This window comes from Geotrypetes seraphini, chromosome 9, assembly GCF_902459505.1.
Source record: "Geotrypetes seraphini chromosome 9, aGeoSer1.1, whole genome shotgun sequence".
Lineage (NCBI taxonomy): Eukaryota > Metazoa > Chordata > Amphibia > Gymnophiona > Dermophiidae > Geotrypetes > Geotrypetes seraphini.
Genome location: NC_047092.1, coordinates 156,701,521 through 156,723,920, shown reverse-complemented (window position 1 = coordinate 156,723,920; position 22,400 = coordinate 156,701,521). Strand labels below are relative to the sequence as shown.

Genomic DNA, 22,400 nt, shown 5'->3' with positions numbered 1-22,400 from the left:
TGACCCCAGACCTCATCCTGGCTTCTTCACCGTAACGGCTGTGACAGACAACGAGGGGGGGGGGACACGGAACCGTTTCTAGACTAAGCCCCCTTCTACTAAACCTCACTAGTGGTTTTTATCGCCGGGATCTGCGCTGAATGCTGCACGCAGATTCCGACGCTCATAGGAACTTTATGAGAGTTGGGAGCAATGCTTAGCATTCAGCGCAGCTCCCGGCGATACAAACCACCAGTGCAGTTTAGTAGAAGGGGGGGGCTAACTTTCACTCGCCCATCGTTTCCCTCACCAGCTATGAGCCACTATAGGAAGTGGGGGAACTAACCTGCCCGCACGACTGCCCACCAATCACCTATAGCTCTCTCCTGGAAGGGAGAAGACGAGAGCAACACCCACTCACACACCTCAGATACAATCTGTGCCATGAGTAACCCCACCCCGAAGCAACAGCAGCCAATCCGTGGGCACCAAATCTGCAAGGCCGATTTTTTTTTTTTTTAAAAGGGAACCGACTCGAATCGATTTACCCAAAGTGAATCGGTGAATCGATTCGAATCGGAAATCAGGCGGCACTAGTAAGTAGAGCCAGTATCATTTCTGCAAGGATGATTTTACTGCAGCTGCTCAGGATTGACTGCATTGAATGAAACTCACTATGGCTGCCCTTGCCATGGCTTCTAAAGGACCTGAGGCAATACCCTACCAACTAAAAGGCCACCTTGCTGGTGCTAGAGCATTGACTTGACTTGACTTAGGGGTAAATAGCAATGGAATCTTGCTATTCTGGGATTCTTCCAGGTTCTGGATTGGGCTAGATGGACCTTTGATCTGAAATAGAGAATGAGACGGGGACAAATTTGTCCCTGTTCCCGCAGGAGCTCAATTTCCCCATGCCGTCCCTGCAGGTTTTGTCGCTGTCCCTGCACCATTTTCGTAAGCTCTGCCTTAACCACACAAGCCTCGAACACTTATGATTTTAAAGTGTTTGAGGCTTGTGCAGATGAGGACAGAGCTTGCAGGAATAGGGCAGGGACAGGAAAGGAACTTGTGGGGACAGGACAGGAAAATGAGCTCCTGCGGGGATGGGAAAAAATGTGTCCCCCGTGTCATTCTCTAATCTGAAACATTATGGCAATTCTAAAGCTCTTATGTTCTTATTGGCAAAATTGTAGCTTGAACTATCCAAAGGCAAATGCTTAATCTGTTGCAATCTGTGCAATTTATAAAATAAGCTGCATTTATATGAACTTCCATATCCAAAGCTTAATCTAAGGTTATTCCCAAAATTATCATGTCTCTTCATAAAACCCTCAAACTAATTATATGTTTTACCTGTGATACCAAAATCATTCCATGATCAATCAGATCAAAAGCTGCTAATAATCAATCTGCATCAAAGTGGCTTTTAACACCTTTGTCTAAAATTAACTGTTTCCTGACACAAAGCTGTAAAGAGTATCTTACTACTTACTATACAAGCATCTAAATCCTGACTCATCAGATTATTTTAAAAATCATGAATTTCCAAGTAAACTTTCAACCAGGAAGCCACTACAGCTTCAGTCAAATTAAAGCTTAAAGTAGTTGTTCCTGAAAGAGACGTATTTTCAGATTTTTACAGAATAGGGTGTATGCCGAGGTAGCCCAGGTCTGTATTGGCAATGAGTTCCAGATTTTTGCTGTTTGGTATTTGAATGATTTGCGGTGAATCTGCCCCAAATTCTCCCAAGAAAACACCCTCGTGAAAACCTGGGTCCTGATTAAAGCCAAAGATTTATTAACAAATATAACATAACAATCGGCCTTTATACCGCAGGACTGTAAAGCTCTATGCGGTTTACAAAAGAAAAAAAATTATTACAATTGAATGGAATAGCTTAGTTGTTCAAATATTTAATAAACAAGTACATTTTTAAATGTCTTCTAAATTCTAAATAGGTAATGGAGGGTTTGGAACCAAAATACAGCTATTTTGCTATGCTATATTTCCTTGAACCCCATCACTGAAAATTCATTCCAATAACAACCCACAGGTACAGCGGACTAAAAATTGAAATGTGATAAAAATTAAAAAAATATCCTTTCACTTTCCGTATTTGTGAACTCTGGAAAAGATGCCGTAAGTACTTGTATAGGAAGGAATTGAAGGAAAGCTCTTGCACGCTTCTTTTTTTAGAGCAGGATGTGCAGGTCTCGGCTGTTTTTGAACTCCTGTTGTTTTAGACCCAAAGGAATTGTCTTCCCTGAATGTTTTCAGATCTTGTCAAGAAGTGGTATTAGCTTTTATGTCTGCCTTTGTAGCCCTGCCAGCTCTGAGCTACCATGAACATAACACAGGAGGGATCTACAATCAAAGACTGGTGCCTCTTTTTTTTTTTTTTTTTAATACACCTGAAGTTACCTAAGCCTGTGGTTTTAAGAGAGATTTTATTGTCAGGAAATGGAGCTTAGTCTTTTCTCTGATGTCCCGTGAGGCAGTGAGGAAACAGATCATTGGTGAGTTCCTCTGAAATCACTTTCCTGCTTTACAAATATAAGGGTGCAGTCCAATAAAAATCTGGGTCATGCAAAGGGCTTAACGTTAAGGCGAACTGAATCAAGCTTGGTTGTCCTCCCATCTCCAAAAATGGCTCACTATGAATCTACTCAATCAGCAGCATATTGTTTTAATCTGCTCTTTATTTTGGAATAATCGTCCACCTTTTATTCAGGCTGAGCGATTTTTTTTCTCAAGTATAAATCACTTTTGTAAACTTTAGATTTCAAAAAGCGTTTCCCATTACAAGGTAGATTGAGTAGCTTATCAGGCAGTAGTTTGTTTATTTTAGTTCTTTTTAACAATTTATTTTTAATTTATTATTTATAAATTTTCAAATTACAAATCAAGTATACACTTGTGCAGAAAGTTCTTAGACGAGACATTAATATTTCAAAATATAAGACTTTATACCTTGATATCTTAGAACTGAAGAACATTTTTTAGCTAACAAGACTCAGATCCTCAATTTTTGGATCCAAGATTTCAAACACGCGAGAAATTAGGAAAATATATCTATCTTAGAATATGCTATACATAGTGCTGAAGTAGGAGTAACTTATTAATTTATAGATTTTTCTACATCCATTCGGGATAAAGCCAAGAAAGCAGTCAGCTGTTGAGGTTCAAAGAAAACATATTTAACCGAGTGGTGGCAAATGATACACTTGCAAGGATGTCTCGGATAAAACGTAGCCCCCCCCCCCATCAGGATGATCCCTGGTTTCAAAAGAGCAAATTCCCTGCGGCGTTTTTGAGGTTCTCTGGAAAGGTCAGGATACATTTGAATTTTACATCCAAGAAATTCTTTCTGTCTATTTTTAAAGAAAAGCCTCAATAACCATACTTTATCTATCGAAAGAGCTATTGTTAATATCAATGTGGAAGATGTTACTATGTCCTTATCGGACGTTTCCAAAATTTCAGATACATTCAATGATGCTTGATCAGATTCTTTCTCCTGTGATTGAGGCCCATTTTTATTTGGTAGGTAATCTTTTTAACAATTTATTTATTGTTTTAATTGAAGTGAGTGATTTTCTTGGGGTTTGTTTTTTTTTAATATAATATATTTTCTTTTAACATTTGCGTTTGTTTCTTTTCTCTATAGTTTTAATCTTTTGCATTAAGCTGGATATCAAATGTACAATAAACATAAAGTGAGAAACATTGAATTCTTAGGATTGCTCTCTTAATTTGAGCATTGGTCTGGTAAGGATGTGCATTTATTAGTGTACATTTGGTTTATTAGGGCCAGCTTAATCGATTTAATGTGTGTTAACCTGTGTTAATTGAATTAGTGCATGTTAAAAAAAAATTTAAGCATGTGTTTAAAAACAAATTTCAGGAATGAACAAAAGAAACATTTGAGCGTAAAATATGGCTGGTGTAGTTGACCATCTTGACTCAGCTATCGTGTAAATTTGAGCAAGTAATGAGAGAGGCCAAGGGAAGACAGAATAAAATCCAAACGGGTTTATCCTTTATTCAAACTCCAAGTATATACAGATGGCAACAAGGGAACTGTTGAGCCCGGCAGCTAGACATCATTTGTGCATACAGTATCTTTATGAATTTCTATATTTTCTTTTCTCCTTCCCTTCTCTCTCCTCAGGTACTCCTGTTTTTAACTCTGGCTGATGTGTTTACCTCTGCATTTTCCATTCGGATGCATTTTTGTTGATCCTGTGCTACTGATTTTTTTTAAATATATGTTATATGTTGGTTTTTTTGTACAGCTTTTCTACAACCTAACCTACCAACATAGAAACATGATGGCAAATAAAGGCCAAATGGCCCATCTAGTCTGCCCATCCGCAGTAACCACTATCTCTTTCTCTCTCCGAGAGATCCTACGTGCCTGTTCGAGGCCCTCTTGAATTCAGACACAGTCTCTGTTTCCATCACCTCTTCCAGAAGACTGTTCCACACATCTACCACCCTTTCCGTAAAAAAGTATTTCCTCAGATTACTCCAGAGCCTATCGCCTCTTAACTTCATCCTATGCCCTCTCATTCCAGAGCTTCCTTTCAAACGAAAGAGACTCGGCTCATGCGCATTTACATTACGTAGGTATTTAAACGTCTCTCTCATATCTCCCCTCTCCTGCCTTTCCTCCAAAGTATACAGATTGAAATCTTTTAAGTCTGCCCCATACACCTTATAATGAAGACCACATAACCATTTTAGTAGCCTTCCTCTGGACTGACTCTATCCAAAGGAAATTTAGATATGAGATAGTTAAGATCTCCTCCATCTGTATTCCTCCTGTATTTCCACATGTATTTTTGAGATCAGAACCTGCATCACAGAGCCAAATCAGTTTCATATAATGTCTTTTTTTTTTTTTTTTTTTACAATCCCTAAGGTTTTTAAATCGGCCATGTTAGAAGTAAGTCCCTATTAGTGGTGCACAGTGTTGGTGCCAAAGCAATTGATTTCTCAGCGCGCATTCCTCTGGTGGAATCTTATAATTTTTGTATTGTGCTCCCTATGGTTTGGGGATGATTCATGTTGGTTGCAAATGATCTGTGTCTTGGAATTGGAATCCACGTAGGTTCTTAGCTATAAAGGCTGCTTTTTTTTCCCTCCCCCTTCAAGTTCTTTGTGGCAGAAATACAGTGGCCGAAGCCAGATGATAAATGTTAATATAAGAGCTGATCTGCCTATCAGTAAATAAATTTGTTTGGCCATCATAAACATACAAAGTTTTCTAGGTCCCTTTTAGGAAGGGCTGGTATGAACTGCATATTCATTGCAGCCTCATGGTGTCTGTCCCTCTCTTTGTCACTTCACCTGCTTCAGTGATGAGGGAAGCAGGTTGTCTTTTGGCTGTGTGCACGATTACAAGGTGCCAAAAGAAAAGGATGACTAGCAACAGTCAGACCTTCCAAAGAGCCAAGAGACAGCCTGGCGTCATCCCGGGCACAGAAATGGGTTCTTCCACCTCGGGATGTACTGGCAGTTTTTAGTCCCTGGCTTCTCTCAAAGCTTGGCCCGGCTTTGCATGTCATCAGAAGCATAAATCCAGCGGCATCAGGCTTGATTTTCATTGCAAAACTTAAGTAAGGCTTAAGAAGGATTTGAAAAAAGAGAGACCCTTAGTTATATAAAAGTAGAAAGCAGAATTAAGAGTAACCCAAACCATATTTTGTTGTGGAGTTGTAGAATTGTAGGAGGTCTTAAAAAGCATACTAATATCGACCATACATTTTGGCTGTGGTACAGGTGTTAAAATAATATGCAGTGCACACATATTCAAAGGGCCACATCTAAGCAAGGCTCTTATAGTTTACACCTTCCCCTGTACTAATCAGGCAAAATCAAAAGACCTGTTAGGGGAGAAGCTTTGCAGGGCCTTGCCTAATGAACTCACTCTGCTTGAGTTGTTCTAGTTCTGGTTTATAAATAGTACAGCAGGGAGAAGAATGTGCTTCATTTTGTTTCATTCTTAACACACTAAAAGTTTTTGTGCATGCTAAAATGAACCATCCACGCCCCCTAAAATGAAATTTTTGACTGCATGCCCTTGCTAATGACCAATTAAATCGGTGGTCTCAAACTCAAACCCTTTGCAGGGTCACATTTTGGATTTGTAGGTACTTGGAGGGCCTCAGAACAAAATAGTTAATGTCTTATTAAAGAAATGACAACTTTGCATGAGGTAAAACTCTTTATAAATTATAAATCTTTCCTTTTGGCTAAGTCTTAATAATAATATTATAATTTATAGCTAAAGATCAAGAAACTGTTTTATTTTACTTTCGTGATTATGATAAAACATACCGAGGGCCTCAGAATAGTACCTGGCGGGCCGCGAGTTTGAGACCACCGAATTAGATCATTACCTTACTGATTTTATGTTTAACAAGTGGGATGTGTTACCTTTTTTAAAGCATCATAAAACATGTAATGGAGGAGGGATAATAAATGCATTCACTGAGGCCTGGATTCTCTATAGGGTGCCAGTATCCGAGACTGCCGATCGCATGTCAGTCACGTGTTGGCACCCTATAAAGAATTGCACCTCCGCAAAAGATAGGCGCCGGAGATGTAGGCCAGGTATTTTTTGGACTTAACATTTCCGTAGCCTATATCTGTCATGAATCACACCTACAGAGGTGCTTTAGGCTGTCTAATGCCACCTCTGGCGTTAGCCACACCTATAGTGGCGTTTGGCGGCCTAAAGCGCCTACATAGGTGCAATCCCGTCGTGTATTATTTAGGTAGGCGCTTTAACGGTGCTGTTTTTTCCCCCATTTTAAACGGCATTTGTTAATTCCTTCTGTGGCCCTGTTTGAATCCAGGCTAAAAGCCCACTTTTTTTGAGGTTGCTTAAAACTGTTAACCCCTTATTCGCTGGTTTAATAGCCTTGTTGTTTTCATCATTCTCATAATAAATGAAACCACCCCTAATTTCTCATTTCTCTTGTTTCTCTCTCTTGGCTAGATCATAAGCTCTGTTAAACAGGGATTCTCTCTTAAGTGTGTTTGTGTACAGTGTTGTGCTCATCTGGTAGAGCTATAGAAATAAGGAGTAGTAGTAGTGGATAGGGACAGGTTCTTCAGACTGAGAGGGACAACGGGTACGAGGGGGGCACTCGGAGAAACTGAAGGGGGATAGGTTCAAGACAAATGCAAGGAAGTTTTTCTTCACCCAAAGGGTCGTGGACACATGGAATGCGCTCCCGGAGGAAGTGATCAGGCAGAATACAGTACAGGGATTCAAACAGGGATTGGACGGATTCCTGAGGGACAAAGGGATCGTAGGGTACTGAAAGGGGTGCGGGGACAAAGGGTCAAGAATTGGATGGGAAGATAGGACTTCGATGAGAAACCAAGGGGTGATTCAGACAGGTCATGACCTGTTGGGCCGCCGAGGGAGCGGACTGCTGGGCGTGATGGACCTGTGGTCTGACCCAGCAGAGGCACTACTTATGTTCTTATGTTCTTTGAAGGCACCTAGGGCAGTGATCTTGTGATTGATAGGGGCTAGACTCACTAGGGACACGGATCGGATCGGATCCGTGAGGGATCTAATCTGTGTCCAGGGGGGCTGATTCACAAATCGCCCTCATGCAAATGAGGGCGATCAGAATCACGCCCCCAACTGAGCGCCTGGATCACTCTGTAGCGATCCCGACACATGCGCAGACCATCTGTAGATGGTCTGCGCTGCGTCGAAGAGCAGCGACTTTTTTTTAAAAACTTTAGTCCAACGAGCCCGTGGTTTTGACCCACTTTAAATCTGTGGGTTAAAACCACGGGCTCGCACTGCGGGGGCGGGGGAGGCCAGGGCAGCGCTTGGAGCAGGAGAGTCAGGGGCGCGGAGCAGGCCGGCAGGAGCAAATTGGCAGAGTGTAGGGGCAGGGAGCAGGAGAGGAAATTCGGGGCACAGCAGGCCGGCAGGAGAAAATCACGGCAGAGAGCTGGAAAGTCGGGGTGGACAGCAGGCAGAGAGCAGGGGATGGCAGTCGGAAAGCAGTGAACGACTGGTCCCCAGCAGTCGCTTGTTTGTGATCGGCCAGCCCAGTCGGTGTTGCAGGGTTTTTGTTAGTGAATCGCTGCCTGCCTACATTTCAGTGCCGTTCCCCCTCATTTGCATGCGTGGATCAGAGGATGATCAGGACAGAGGGTAGTGAATTGGCTCGCAAAGGGGTCACAAACCGATCGGTACACGATCGGTTTGCTTAGTGAATCTAGGCCCTAGTCCTGGAAAAAAAAGAGCAGTTTGTAGTCCTTCACACTGAAGACATGGAAGAAATATTCAAATGCTATTTTGAATTTAAATAAAATGTAACTAAAGATTTAGCAAAAATGCCATACAGTATTGCTCTTTGGCTTTGTATGCTATATGCTTTCTAGACCAAAGAAGTCCTTTCTTCAGATGTCTGAAGGCGACAAAATCCCAGACAGCTGAGATTAGGAAGATAACAGTGACAACAGTTCAGGGATGGCCTTGGTCCCATATAACTGACAGGTGCTGGATATAACATGTCTCTCTTGGTCCTGTCAAGTAGTGAGTAGGTGTCATGTGATCGAACAGGGAAAACGGTGGTTAGTGTGGAAACACCCACCAAATTACCCTATACAGTCAGCAGCTGCTGGGGTGTAGCCTCACTTGTGTGCCATTTATAGATTACCGGTAACCACAAATTTGATCTTTAATCCTTTTTATCCTCTACTTAGACTACCAGCACCTCCTTCCCCTTCCCGGAGAACATAATGGCCAAAGGCAGAGCCTTCTGGGAGCCATCTCTACAAGAGCTGATGCTGTGACATCAATTAGGCTACCCTTGACTTACTAACAATGTGTTGAGAAATAGACAGTACTTACTGTACTGAAAATTTATTATCATCTTAGAAGAATTTCCCTTCCTTGTGTCTTCATACAAAGTAAAACCAGGAGAGTTTTGATTAAATGAAATTATGAGGGAAGACTAAAAAGGTTAGGGCTCTTCAGCTTGGAAAAGGGTAAGATATGATTGAAGTCTACAAAATCCTGAGTGCAGTAGAACAGGTACAAGTGGATCGATTATTTTTTTTGATTTTTTTTTTTCTTCATCAAAAATTACAAAGACTAGGGGACACTCAATGAAGTTACAGGGAAATACTTTTTAAAACCAATATGAAGAAATATTTTTTCACTCGGAGAATAGTTAAGCTCTGGAACACGTTGCCAGAGGTTGTGGTAAGAGCGGATAGTGTAGCTGGTTTTAAGAAAAGTTTGGACAACGTCTTGGAGGAAAAGTCTATAGTCTCTTATTGAGACAGACATAGGGGAAGCCACTGCTTGCTCTGGATCAGTGGCATGGAATGTTGCTACTCTTTCAGTTTTTGCCAGGTGCTGGTGACCTGGATTGGCCAGTAGGCTTGATGGACCACTGGTCTGATCCAGTAAGGCTATTCTTATGTTCTTATGATGAATGGGTCTGGAAGTCCATGTTCTCTCTTTACGGAGAATACCATATTTTTACTCATATACCGCGCACCGTGTAAAACGCGCACACGGGTATAGCGCGCGGGGAACAGAAATTTATGTAATAAAATTTTAATATAGCGCGCACACGCGTATACCACGCATGCTAAAACCTCCTCCCACCTACTCCAAACCGGCATCCTCCCCCCCGCTCGTGTCACCCCCCCTCTCCCACGATCCTACATCCCCCCCAGCACCGCAAAGACAACTCTTACCCGATTGGGCACCGGCACCAGCACCAATGCACAGCATGTGCCAGTGCCAGTGCCTGAAGATCCTCCCTCGTTGGGTTGGGTTGGGCTGGGCTGGGCTGGGCTGGGCGGTGCGAGAGAGATCCTCCTTCTTCCTGTGCCGGGCTGGACTAGGCTTTGAGCATTTGCGCAAATGCTCAAAGCCTAGTCCAGCCCGGCACAGGAAGAAGGAGGATCTGTCTCGCACCGCCCAGCCCAACCCAACGAGGGAAGATCTTCGGGCACTGGCACTGGCACATCCTGTGCATTGGTGCTGGTGCCGGTGCCGGTGCCCAATCGGGAAAGAGTTGTCTTTGCGGTGCTGGAGGGGGGGGTGACGTGAGCGGGGGGGGGGAGGATGCCGGTTCGCAGGGGGAATGCCGGTTCAGAATGAAAAAAAAAATTTGTACAACGCGCTCACACGTATAACGCGCATGGTTATGCACGGTTTGTAAAATCGTGTATAACGTGCGCGTTATATGCGTGAAAATACGGTAGTTTAGCCTTTGCAGTTAAACGGCTAAGAACAATCATCAGTCGATGTATTGTAGAAATGTAAAAAAAAAATAAAAAAATTGTAATGTTCACCTTTTGTTGTGCCTACGATTCCCCCCCCCTTCTGCTGCTGTTCCCCACTCCATTCTTAAACTAGTACACCAGGAAAAAATGATGGATAGCTTAATGGTTAAAGTAGACCAGATCAGTTGGCTTCCCTCTTTCTAATTCTAAATGTTTTCCTTTATTGGGGTGATATTGTTTTTGAAAGCTCTTGCCACTGAGTCATTTTCGCCCGTTAACGGATGTAAGTAAGAAGCTGATGTACTAAGCTGTGGGATTTCCTGCAGCTTTAGTGGCTCATTTCGTGGGAATTTTTTGTTTTGGATGCAAGCAAACTCCATGGTAATCTCTTGTTCAAAACTTTACTATGGGACACGGCAGAAAAAGGTTAAGTACGCCTCATTGAAATATATTCGTCTTCACATGTCAGTTCTCAAAAATAACATTCTCAGGAAATAAGAATTTAATAAGCCACTTTGCATTTTCTGACATTGAAATAATCCATTAACTTTGAATTTAAATAACATTTTTACTATTGTGAATGGCAATTTTGCAAAAACAAATATGCTAAAATCCTAGAATTTGGGGCTTTAGCATTTAAAGCCCTGTTTACATGTCTTTAAAATCTGGGAGAAGCTTTGCTATCCATCGGCCAGCCCAGTCAATCCTATGGATTGGGATGCTCAACGTTGACTGTTCCCTGGTTCCCCATGTAGATCTCCTGAGTTCATCTTTGCTTCACCACTGACTTAAGATGTCATAACATAAGAATAGCCTTACTGGATCAGACCAGTTGCCCGTTCTCACGGTGGCCAATCCATGTGACTAGTACCTGGCCAAAACCCAAGGAGTAGCAATATTCCATTATCTCAGAGTAAGCAAGAATCCCAAATAGTAGCAACATTCCATGCTACCGATCCAGAGCAAGCAGAGGCTTCCCCCATGTCTTAATAACAGACTATGAACTTTTCCTCCAGGAATTTGTCCAAACCTTTCTTAAAACAGCTGCTTTTACCACAACCTCTGGCAATGCGTTCCAGATCTTAACTATTCTCTGAGTGAAAAAATATTTCCACCTATTGGTTTTAAAAGTATTTCTCTGCAGTTTCATTGAGTGTCCCCTAGTCTTTGTCATTTTTGACGGAGTTAAAAATCAATCCACTTGTACCAGTTCTTCTCCACTCAGGATTTTATAGACTTCAATCATATCTCCTCTTAACCTTCTCTTTTCCAAGCTGAAGAGCCTTTACCTTTTAAGTCATTACCTTTTAAGTCATACGAGAGGAGTTCCACCCCCTGTATCATTTTGGTCGCTGTTCTTTGAACCTTTTCTATTGCCGCTGTATCTTTCTTGAGATAAGGAGACCAGAATTGAACGTAATACTCCAGGTGAGGTCATGCCATGGAGCGATACATAGGCATTATAATATCTTTAGTCTTGTTAACCATCCCTTTTTTAATAATTCCAAGCATCATGTTAATTTTTTTGGTCGCTGCTGCACATTGGGCGGAAGATTTCATCGCGATGTCTAAAATGACACCCAGATCCCTTTCTTGGCCGCTAACCCACAAGATGGACCCTAGCATCCAGTAACTGTGATTTGGGTTATTCTTCCCAATATGCATCACTTTGCATCTGCCACTTGGACGCCCAGTCTTCCAATTTCCTAAGGTTTGCCTGCAATGTTTTACAATCCGCACGCGTTTTAACAACTTTGAACAGTTTAGTGTCATCTGCAAATTTAATCATCTCACTCATCGTTCCAGTTTCCATATCGTTTATAAATAAGTTAAACAGCACCGGTCCTAGTACAGATCCCTGCGGCACTCCACTGTTTATTCTCCTCCATTGAGAAAAATGACCCTTTAACCCTACTCTCTGTTTTCTATCTGATAATCAATTCCTAATGCACAACTGAACTTTGCCTCCTATCCCATAACTCTTTAATTTTCTCTGGAGCCTCTCTTGAGGAACTTTGTCAGAAGCTTTCTGAAAATCTAGATACACTATATCAAGTGGCTCATCTTTATCCACATGTTTAGTCACACCTTCAAAGAAGTCAAGCAAATTGGTGAGGCAAGATCTTCCTCGCCATGCTGACTCTGTCTCATTAAATCATGTTTGTCTACGTGTTCCGCAATTTTATTTTTTTTATAATTGTTTTCACCATTTTGCCTGGTACTGGAACCCTTTTTAAAAATCGGCGTAACCCACCACTTCAGGAACTTTTCAATGAGAAAGGAAGATAGTCATTAAGAGAGAGGATCCTTTGGCACTGTAATTTACATGTAGCAGGAGAGCTACAGACTAGGCCGGGGTGTCAAAGTCCCTCCTTGAGGGCCACAATCCAGTTGAGTGTTCAGGATTTTCCCCAATGAATATGCATGAGATCTATTAGCATACAATTCAAGCAGTGCATGCAAATAGATCTCATTCATATTCATTGTGGAAATCCTGAAAACCTGACTGGATTGCGGCCCTCGAGGAGGGACTTTGACACCCCTAGACTAGGCCGTGTATCATTCCATACCGGGTTATCTTTTTGTGTTAAATTAAGAAATAAGAAGTTGTTGGTTGTTGTTTTTATTTTCCCCTCAGGGAATTGGTTTTCTTCTTTGATTTTAAATGCAGCTGGAAGAGCTGTCCTGAGCCCTGTCTGCAGTGTTAATTTTGTTGGTATTGGTGGGCATTGCAGTTTTTGAATGGTGGCTCCCTGAAACGCAGTCATGCTGTTCACTCTGCTCTTCCACTTCCCTGGCTTATCTGTCCTGTATCAATAGCACGTTTCATGCCATATTTCTCCCAGGAATACTCTTGAGAAGTGATCCATTACAAAGCTTTCCTCCTTGATGATGTAAATATTTTGCTTCCTTATCTGCCCCACATTGTTCAGGATGCACGCTTAGTCATGTTTACTTTGGATGGATTGTGCTGGTCTCTCCAAGTTATGTCTCCAACATACATATTCAGCAGTGACATAGTAGGGGGCAGGGGAGGGGCAGTTTTGCCCCGGGTGCCATCTTGGTGGGAGCGCTGGCAACTCTCAATCCCACCACTCCATGCTCGCTTCCCCCATGTACCTCTTTAAAAATCTTCACCAGTGCGAGCGACTATTCTAGTCTGCTGTGCATGCCAGCCTGGCTCCCTCTGAAATTACTTCCAGGTCACGGGGCCTGGAAGTGACCTTGGAGGGAACGCCAGCGCGATCAGCAGGCCAGTGAAGCTGCTGATGCAGGTGAAGATTTAGAGGCACGGGGGTGGGAAGGAAGAGCGCGAGTTGGGCGGGAGGAGGTGTGGAAGGAGCGGGGGAAAAGCAGAGAGGAGGATGTGGGGGAGCACCACCGCCTGGGCGTCTCTTACCCTCGCTATGCCACTGATATTCAGAGAATGGATAGAGTAGGAAATGGCTGAAGTTCATCTTAGTGTAAAGTCTGTTTCGACCTACAAGTTCCTTCCAATAGAAAGTACTAATTTATATACTTCAATCTTATATTCTTTCTCTCTCTCTCTCTCTCTCTAACTCTCTCTCTCTAACTTTCTCTCTCTCTCTCTAGCTCTCTCTATCTCTCTCTCTAACTCTCTCTATCTCGCTCTCTCTCTCTCTCTCTCTAACTCTCTCTCTCTCTCTCTCTCTCTAACTCTCTCTCTCTAACTTTCTCTCTCTCTCTCTAGCTCTCTCTATCTCTCTCTCTAACTCTCTATCTCGCTCTCTCTCTCTCTCTCTCTCTCTCTAACTCTCTCTCTCTAACTTTCTCTCTCTCTCTCTAGCTCTCTCTATCTCTCTCTCTAACTCTCTCTATCTCGCTCGCTCTCTCTCTCTCTCTCTAACTCTCTCTTTCTAACTCTCTCTCTCTCTCTCTAACTCTCTCTCTCTCTCTCTAACTCTCTCTCTCTCTCTCTAACTCTCTCTCTCTCTCTAACTCTCTCTCTCTCACTCTCTCTCTCTCTAACTCTCTCTTTCTCTCTCTCTAACTCTCTCTTTCTCTCTCTCTAACTCTCTCTCTCTTTCTCTCTAACTCTTTCTCTCTCTAACTCTAAATCTCTCTTTCTCTCTCTCTAACTCTCTCTCTCTCTCTAACTCTCTCTCTCTCTCTCTCTCTCTAACTCTCTCTCTCTCTCTCTCTAACTCTCTCTTTCTCTCTCTCTCTCTAACTCTCTCTCTCTCTAACTCTTTCTCTCTCTCTAACTCTCTCTCTCTCTAACTCTCTCTCTCTAACTCTCTTTCTCTCTCTCTACCTCTCTCTCTAACTCTCTCTTTCTCTCTCTCTAACTCTCTCTCTCTCTAACTCTAACTCTCTCTCTCTAACTCTCTCTTTCTCTCTCTCTAACTCTCTCTCTCTCTAACTCTCTCTCTCTCTCTAACTCTTTCTCTCTCTCTAACTCTCTCTTTCTCTCTCTCTAACTCTCTCTTTCTCTCTCTCTAACTCTCTCTTTCTCTCTCTCTAACTCTCTCTCTCTCTCTCTCTCTCTCTCTCTAACTCTCTCTTTCTCTCTCTCTACCTCTCTCTAACTCTCTCTCTCTAACTCTCTCTCTCTCTCTCTCTCTAACTCTCTCTCTCTCTCTAACTCTAACTCTAACTCTCTCTTTCTCTCTCTCTAACTCTTTCTCTCTCTAACTCTTTCTCTCTCTAACTCTCTCTCTCTCTCTCTCTAACTCTCTGTAACTCTCTCTCTCTCTCTTTCTCTCTCTAACTCTCTCTAACTCTCTCTCTCTCTCTAACTCTCTCTCTCTAACTCTCTCTTTCTCTCTCTAACTCTCTCTTTCTCTCTCTCTAACTCTCTCTTTCTCTCTCTCTAACTCTCTCTAACTCTTCTCCCCAACACTTTCTCCTCTAGCTCCATCCAATCCCTCAACCTTCAGCATCCCGCCTCCACTTCTTAACTCTTGCTGACTCTCCCTCTAGTTTCTCCAAAGATTTGTTCGCAGTGCCACCTTTGGAACATCTATTCTGCTTTCTTCTCGCACCGCATATCTCTCAACCAGTTTGAGGTGATCAATGCCCACTGTAAATGTTGGTACCTAAATGTTGCATTTATGCTTGTGACTTAGACTCCTTATTTGGAAGAAGACTTCCTTAATTGGAAGAAGATCAGAGTCATCAAAAGATGTTAGAGACCACATAGATCCCTTATTACATAGAAACATAGAAGATGACGGCACATAAGGGCCATAGCCCATCAGGTCTGCCCACTCTACTGACCCATCCCCAAGTCTACTATCCTAGGGATCCCACTCCTGGTGACAGGTTCCCTTGGCTTAACCCTCTAAGGGATCCCACATGGGCATCCCATTTGCTCTTAAATTCTTGCATGCTGTTTGCCTCGATCACCTGCACCGGGAGCTCGTTCCAAGGATCAACCGCTCTCTCGGTGAAGAAATATTTCCTGATGTCGCCAGGATCTGCAGATGTGACCAATGTGTCCTCAACAGCTTACTTAAGCTACCAGTGAGAAAAGTGGAATTTGAACCCTGGCTTCCTAGTTTATCAACTTACTCTTCTAATCACTAAGTTACTCTTTCACAGCACTCTTTCTGTTGCTTTCACTGTAAAACGGTTGTTTCTCTTTCAGAGTGCTGAAAAAAATTAGGCAGTATTTGTTGGCTTGATGTGCAGAAGTGTAAACAGATTCTCCAATGTTTAATACCTGCTTGGAGTGCCGGAAATGGATGACTGGGGTGGTGTTCAGCACAGGGTAAGCTGTCGCCCTGGGAAGAGCAGTGAGTGAGTCAGAGCATGTGGGCTCTTGACGCTAGTGAGTCATCTGCTTCCCTCTTGTCCTTAAGCCGGTTTACTTTGAAGTGCTCAGTCACAAAATCCACTCTCTTGGTCCCAGTGAGCCTGTAAAGGCAACTATAGTGATTTAAACACTGGTAGCCAAACTGTAAGAGGACATTATCTTAACATGACAACTGTGTTTGCATAACAACGCAGTATAGTTTCCCGATTCTTTTTCTGTGAGTGAGAACACTGCACAAAAGAGAGACTGCCAGGAAATTCATCACCATTAGAACTGACCCCAGCTGAAGGATCTAGGAGCTGTGGTACTCATAACTAATTAAAGTTTAACCATGCAGAAACTCTGAGAAGTGAAACTGACCTTGTATGATTTTATCCAGCTCCTATGCAAGGTTTTGTATTTTGAAGGAAGACATGGATATTTATGGAGCATGCAAAGAACTTGCTGTTTAGCAGTTGAGAAAATAGGTAGACCTCTGCTACACGGGACAGCTTGGTAGTATGTTTTTTTTTTGGGGGGGGAGGAATAGCAAAGATTCTATAAAATTGATATGGGGTCCATTGATGTCTTTTGTAGAATTGTTATAGTTTTATCTTTATTGGTATAGTATTTGCACATCCAGGGGGGAAGGGGGGTATATATTTATGTGATTCATGATGTTATTTTGGTTGTTCAGGGGGGATATTTTTGGGTTATTGTTGTGTTGATTTTGATTGAATATAAGTGCTTATTTGTTTATTGTTATGGTATGTGTATAATATTGCACTTTTTGACAGATGTGAAAATTCAATAAAGATTTATTTTTTTAAACAGAAGCTTTTAGTTGTGGAAATGCTGCTACTGGGATGAAAGAGTAATAACTTTAAAAAAATAAATAAATAAAATATAATTGTGAATAAAATGGAAACCCCAGACAAGGAACACTTTCTAATCATCGATAAAAAAGAAAACCCTCCCAAAATTACAATTACAATTCTGTACTCTTTGAAAAGATGGATGGAATAAATGCAAAAACAATTCTTGAAAAGCATTAATATTTTAAAATGCAATAATAATCTCATCCTAGCACTTGGTAAAAAAAAAAAAAGACCCCTAAGTGAATAGAGATCTGGATCTACCGTATATACTGGAATATAAACTGACCCAAATATAAACCAAAGTAATTCCCCACCCCCCAAAATGAGGAAAACAGGTTGACTCGAATATAAATCATGGGGGGAGGGGCTAATATTCAAATGAAGTGCAGTGCCCTGCCCTGCTAGGCTTTGCACCCAGCCGCCCCTCACTGCCCTGCCAGGATCTGCACCCTGTTCCCCCTCCCTCCCTGATTTGCCAGGCTCTGCATCCAGCCCCCTTCCTTACTCTGAGCTGTCAGTCTCTGCACCCAGCCCCCCTCCCTCCCTGCCCTGCCAGGATCTGCATCCATCCTCCCCTCCCTCCCCTGCTGGTCTCTGTCCCCCTCCCCCCCAATGCCTTACAAGCCTCCACTGGGCCTACTATAACTCCTAGTGGTCAAGCGATGGGCCAGGACAGGAGGGTTCCCTCCCACCTTCTGTCCTGGCTGACTCTCAGAGGTGTACCTCCTTCCCCCCCTCCCCCGCATATTTTTCAAATCCCTGTTGGTCCAGCGTGAACCGTGGCAGGAGCGACTTTCCTTCACTCCTGCCCTTCAGAGATGCTAGCTGATTGGTTTCTGCGAGTTCTTGCTGTCCCGTGAGAGCTCACAGCAGCCAATCAGCTAGTGCCTCTGCACGGGCAGGAGTGAAGGAAGGTCGCTCCTGCCACGGTTCACCGCTGGACCACCAGAGGGATTTGAAAGGTATGTGTGGGAGGGGGGAAGGAGGTAAAACTTCATAGAGTCGGGCGGAAGGGATCCCTCCTGTCCCGGCCCACCGCTGCACCGCCAGGTCTTACGACAGGCCTGGCAGAGGCTGTCAACAGGTTTGGGAGGAGGATGGGTTAGCGCTAAACTGAATGTAAACTGAAACCCTATTTTTTGGGACCAAAAATCTCAGCGTATATACGGTACTAGGGAGTTCTGTGGCAGGTGACTTTTAGTGTAGCCACTGAAGTATCTCTAGAATTCCTTTGGAAGAAATCTTTCACTAGGTCCAAGTTTCCAAGTGTTTGCCCACTTTTCAAGGTAGAAACATAGAAACATAGAAAGATGACGGCAGAAAAGGGCTATAGCCCACCAAGTCTGCCCACTCTACTGACCCTCCCTATCAAGTCTGAGTGTCTTATTAGGCCTCTGTAGGGAGGTAATGTTTAGAAATAAAAAAAAGGAAACAAGGTAATACCTTTTTTTATTGGATTGATCTGCAGAAGGCTTTGAAAGCTAATCATAAAATGCATTGTTAGTCCAATAAAAAAGGTATTGCCTTATTTCCTTTGTTTTATTTCTAAATATTACCAAGGTTTATTAGAATTTACTATTATCCCAGGACAAGCAGGCAGGTATTCTCACTAGTGGGTGATGTCATCAGACAGAGCCCCGGTACGGACGTCTCACAAGCACGTGTTGCTTGTAGAAACTTAAAGTTTCTAGATGCCCGCACCGCGCATGCGCCGGTGCCTTCCTACCCGGAGATCCGGGCGTGTCTCCTCAGTTCTTTCTTTTCCGCGGAGCTGAGAAGTTCAACTTCATCATGCGCTAGCTGAATTCAGTTAAATTTGCCTTCCTTGTCCGCGTTTTCGCCTTTCTTTTAATAACAGTTCTTTTATTTTCGTAAAAAAAAAAAAAAAAAAAAAGAAGATTATTTCCTCCGGCGGGTCGAACGGGCCGGCCACGTGGCTCAGGCCCACTGGCTTCGACCTCGCGGCGGAGATTTTCTGGCCTATGTCCCGGCCAACCACCGGGTTTAAAAAGTGCAGCAAGTGCCAACGCGCGATTTCACTCACGGACCCTCACTGGCGCTGTTTGCAGTGTTTGGGCCCTGACCACATCCCGAAATCGTGCGGGCCTTGCTCTACCCTTACGGCACGCTCATTCAAGCGGCGTTGCCTATTGTGGGAATCGATGTTCAAGATGGACGCAGCTAAGGATCCCACAGCCTCCACTTCATCTGATACCTCCCCGGTTCGGGCAAAACCGGCATCGACCACCCCTGCATCGAGTGTGGTGAAACCGGCATCGCTCGCCCCGACACCATCCACGAGCTCGACGTCGGTGCCTGCCCCGGTCTCCTCGGTTCAGGTACCTCTTCCTTCCACAGTGCCACCAATGGTCATCAAAGTGCCGAAAGCTGCTAAGCAGAAGCACTCGACCTCGAAGGAGCGCGATGTCCGTGCAGGAGGACCCCCTTTCGGTGCGGATCCCTCCCTATCGGCTTCGCTACGGTCCGTGCTGGAAGCTCAATTCGTTGAGCTCATGCAGACCATCGGACCCGGGCTCATCGCTGCCATACAGGGTGACCTCCCGGTACCGACCCAAAGGGGCGGTCCGCCCCCTCCCCCCCCCCCACACCGTTCGACCTCGACAACCGACGAGGACGAACGGGGGAGGGCGGCGATGCCCACGCGGCAAACCTCGCTTACCGATATGCCGCCATTAGAACCCATTACGCCTCCGCGCCAACATGGGACCAGACCCCCGCTCGATACTCGAAGCCCTGGGCATAGTCAGGAAGAGTTCTTCCGCACTCCTTACCAGACTTGGGTAGCATCGCAAGAACCCGCATCGCAAACCCAGTTGCGATCCACCGCTTCCAGCCCTATCCACTTGGGGGCCTCGGGAGACCATGCGATGCACATACGACCCCGATCCCCGTCCCACCACCGAGACGGGCACCGATCGAGACACTCATCCTGGCACTCCTCACGCCATTCGGAGGTGTCACCGCAGAAAAAACTGCAACGTAGGGGATACTCCTCAACAGAGGTGTCCCCTCCGAGGGGCCCGGAGTACGAGGAGACACCGATACCCGATTCTCCTTGTCACTCCCCGATGTCCACAGACCTGGAGGCCTCATCCTCCTCCAGCCCGTCCCACAGACCGACGCTGGCGGAACAATTGTCCTTCTCATCATTCCTCCGACAAATGGCGGATGATCTGGATGTGACCCTTGACACGGGCTCCAGATACTCCAAAGAGTATCTGGACACCATGCACTTACCTAACCCTCCAACGGAGGCGCTCCGGCTCCCCTTGCATAAATTACTGGACCAGACCTTCATGCAGTGCTTCGAAACGCCGTATTCCATACCGGCGATCCCCAGCAAACTCGATGCTCGATACCGCATCGTGCACCATAAAGGGTTCGAGGGCCCCCAACTCTCCCACCAATCCCTATTGGTCGAGTCCTCCCTCAAACGCTCTCATCCCTCCCAGGTCTACGCTTCTGTACCGCCGGGCCGAGAGGGAAGAACGATGGACAAATTTGGTAGAAAATTCTACCAAAACTCCATGATGGCGTCACGGGTGCTAAACTACAACTTCTTTTTCTCTTCCTATCTGGAGTTCTTCTTGCCGGTACTCCGCAAGTTCACTCCGTTCATAGACAACCAAGCTCGATTCGAGTTCGAGGAAGTGGTAGCCTCCCTCTCCCAATTACGACTCCAGCTGATGCAATCCTCCTTCGATGCATTCGAACTCTCGGCACGCGCCGCCGCAAGCGCGGTAGCTATGCGTCGCCTGGCATGGCTCCGTACTATCGATATGGATCCCAACCTACAGGACAGACTCGCCAACGTACCATGTGCTGGAGCCGACCTGTTCGATGAGTCTATCGAAACTGTTACCAAGAAGCTGTCGGATCATAAAAAATCCTTTCAATCCATCCTACGGCCCAAACCCAAACCTCAACAGTCTCGACCTTCCAGGCCACCCCTGATTTACCAGCGGCGTTACATGCCCAGACAAACGCCCGCGGCGAGACAGCCTGCGAAGAGACAACCCCCCCAGAAGTCTCAGCAAAAAGTCCAGCCACCCGCTGTACCTAAGGCTCCCCAGCCCTTTTGACGCCCCTCCCGGGAGCATAACCTCGGCCTCTCCCATAGGGGGCCGCCTCCATCTTTTTTACCACAGATGGGAGGCCATAACCACGGACCTATGGGTCCTCTCCATCATAAGAGAAGGATACTCCCTTCAATTCCACCGGGTCCCCCCGGACCACCCTTCAAGAGAGTATCCTTCAAGCTCGACGCAGACCGCCCTTCTTCTTCAGGAAGTCCACAACTTACTTCAGCTTCGGGCGGTCGAGACGGTCCCGTCAGACCAATTGAACCGAGGGTTTTACTCCCGGTACTTCCTCGTCCCGAAGAAAACGGGCGACCTGCGACCCATTTTAGACCTTCGGGCCCTCAACAAGTTCCTGGTCAAAGAGAAGTTTCGCATGTTGACTCTGGCTTCTCTATACCCCCTCCTCGAGCAGAACGACTGGTTATGCTCCCTGGATCTCAAAGAGGCCTACACTCACATCCCCATTCACCCGGCCTCCCGAAAGTTCCTCAGATTTCGGGTGGGAAATCTGCACCTACAGTATCGAGTGCTACCATTCGGCCTATCTTCGTCCCCCAGAGTCTTCACAAAGTGCCTGGTGGTAGTGGCCGCAGCACTCAGGGACAGGGGTCTACAGGTCTTTCCATACCTCGACGACTGGCTCATCAAGGCCCCGTCAGCCCCAGAGGTCACTTCGGCGGCCTTGGCTACAACCTACTTCCTCCAGAATTTGGGCTTCGAGATCAACTTCTCCAAGTCCCATCTACAACCTACCCAGTCCCTCCCCTTCATCGGAGCGGTCCTGGACACCACCCGACTCCGAGCATTCCTGCCCCGGCAACGCATGGAGTCTCTTCTTCACCTCTGCCAGTCGGTGATCACTCACCAAACCATACCGGCGAGACAACTGATGGTGCTCCTGGGCCATATGGCCTCCACAGTACACGTGACACCCTTTGCCAGACTCCACCTCAGGATCCCCCAGTGGACCCTGGCATCACAGTGGAATCAGACATCCGATCCACTATCCAAACGCATCGTAGTCACACCTGCTCTTCGGCAGTCTCTACTTTGGTGGATGACCTCTTCGAATCTATCCAGAGGTTTGCTGATGCACTCTCCCCCCCATCAGAAAGTTCTCACAACCGACTCGTCGAATTACGCATGGGGGGCCCACCTGGAGGGTCTCCGCACCCAAGGATTCTGGACCAGTGCGGAAAGACTACACCAAATCAATCTATTGGAACTCAGAGCCATCTTCAATGCGCTCCAAGCTTTCCAACATCTACTTCACGACACGGTAATCCTCATTCGCACAGACAATCAGGCTGCCATGTATTACATCAACAAGCAAGGGGGCACGGGCTCGTCCCTCCTTTGCCAGGAAGCTCTACGAGTCTGGGACTGGGCGGTGCGCC

The 22,400-nt window shown here is 45.1% G+C and overlaps 1 protein-coding gene across 2 annotated transcripts in view; it reads left to right on the top strand.

Moving 5' to 3' along the window:
* The window catches only part of WWTR1 (WW domain containing transcription regulator 1), a 194,413-nt gene that overhangs the window by 74,670 nt on the left and 97,343 nt on the right, over positions 1-22,400 (top strand). The window lies entirely within an intron of this gene.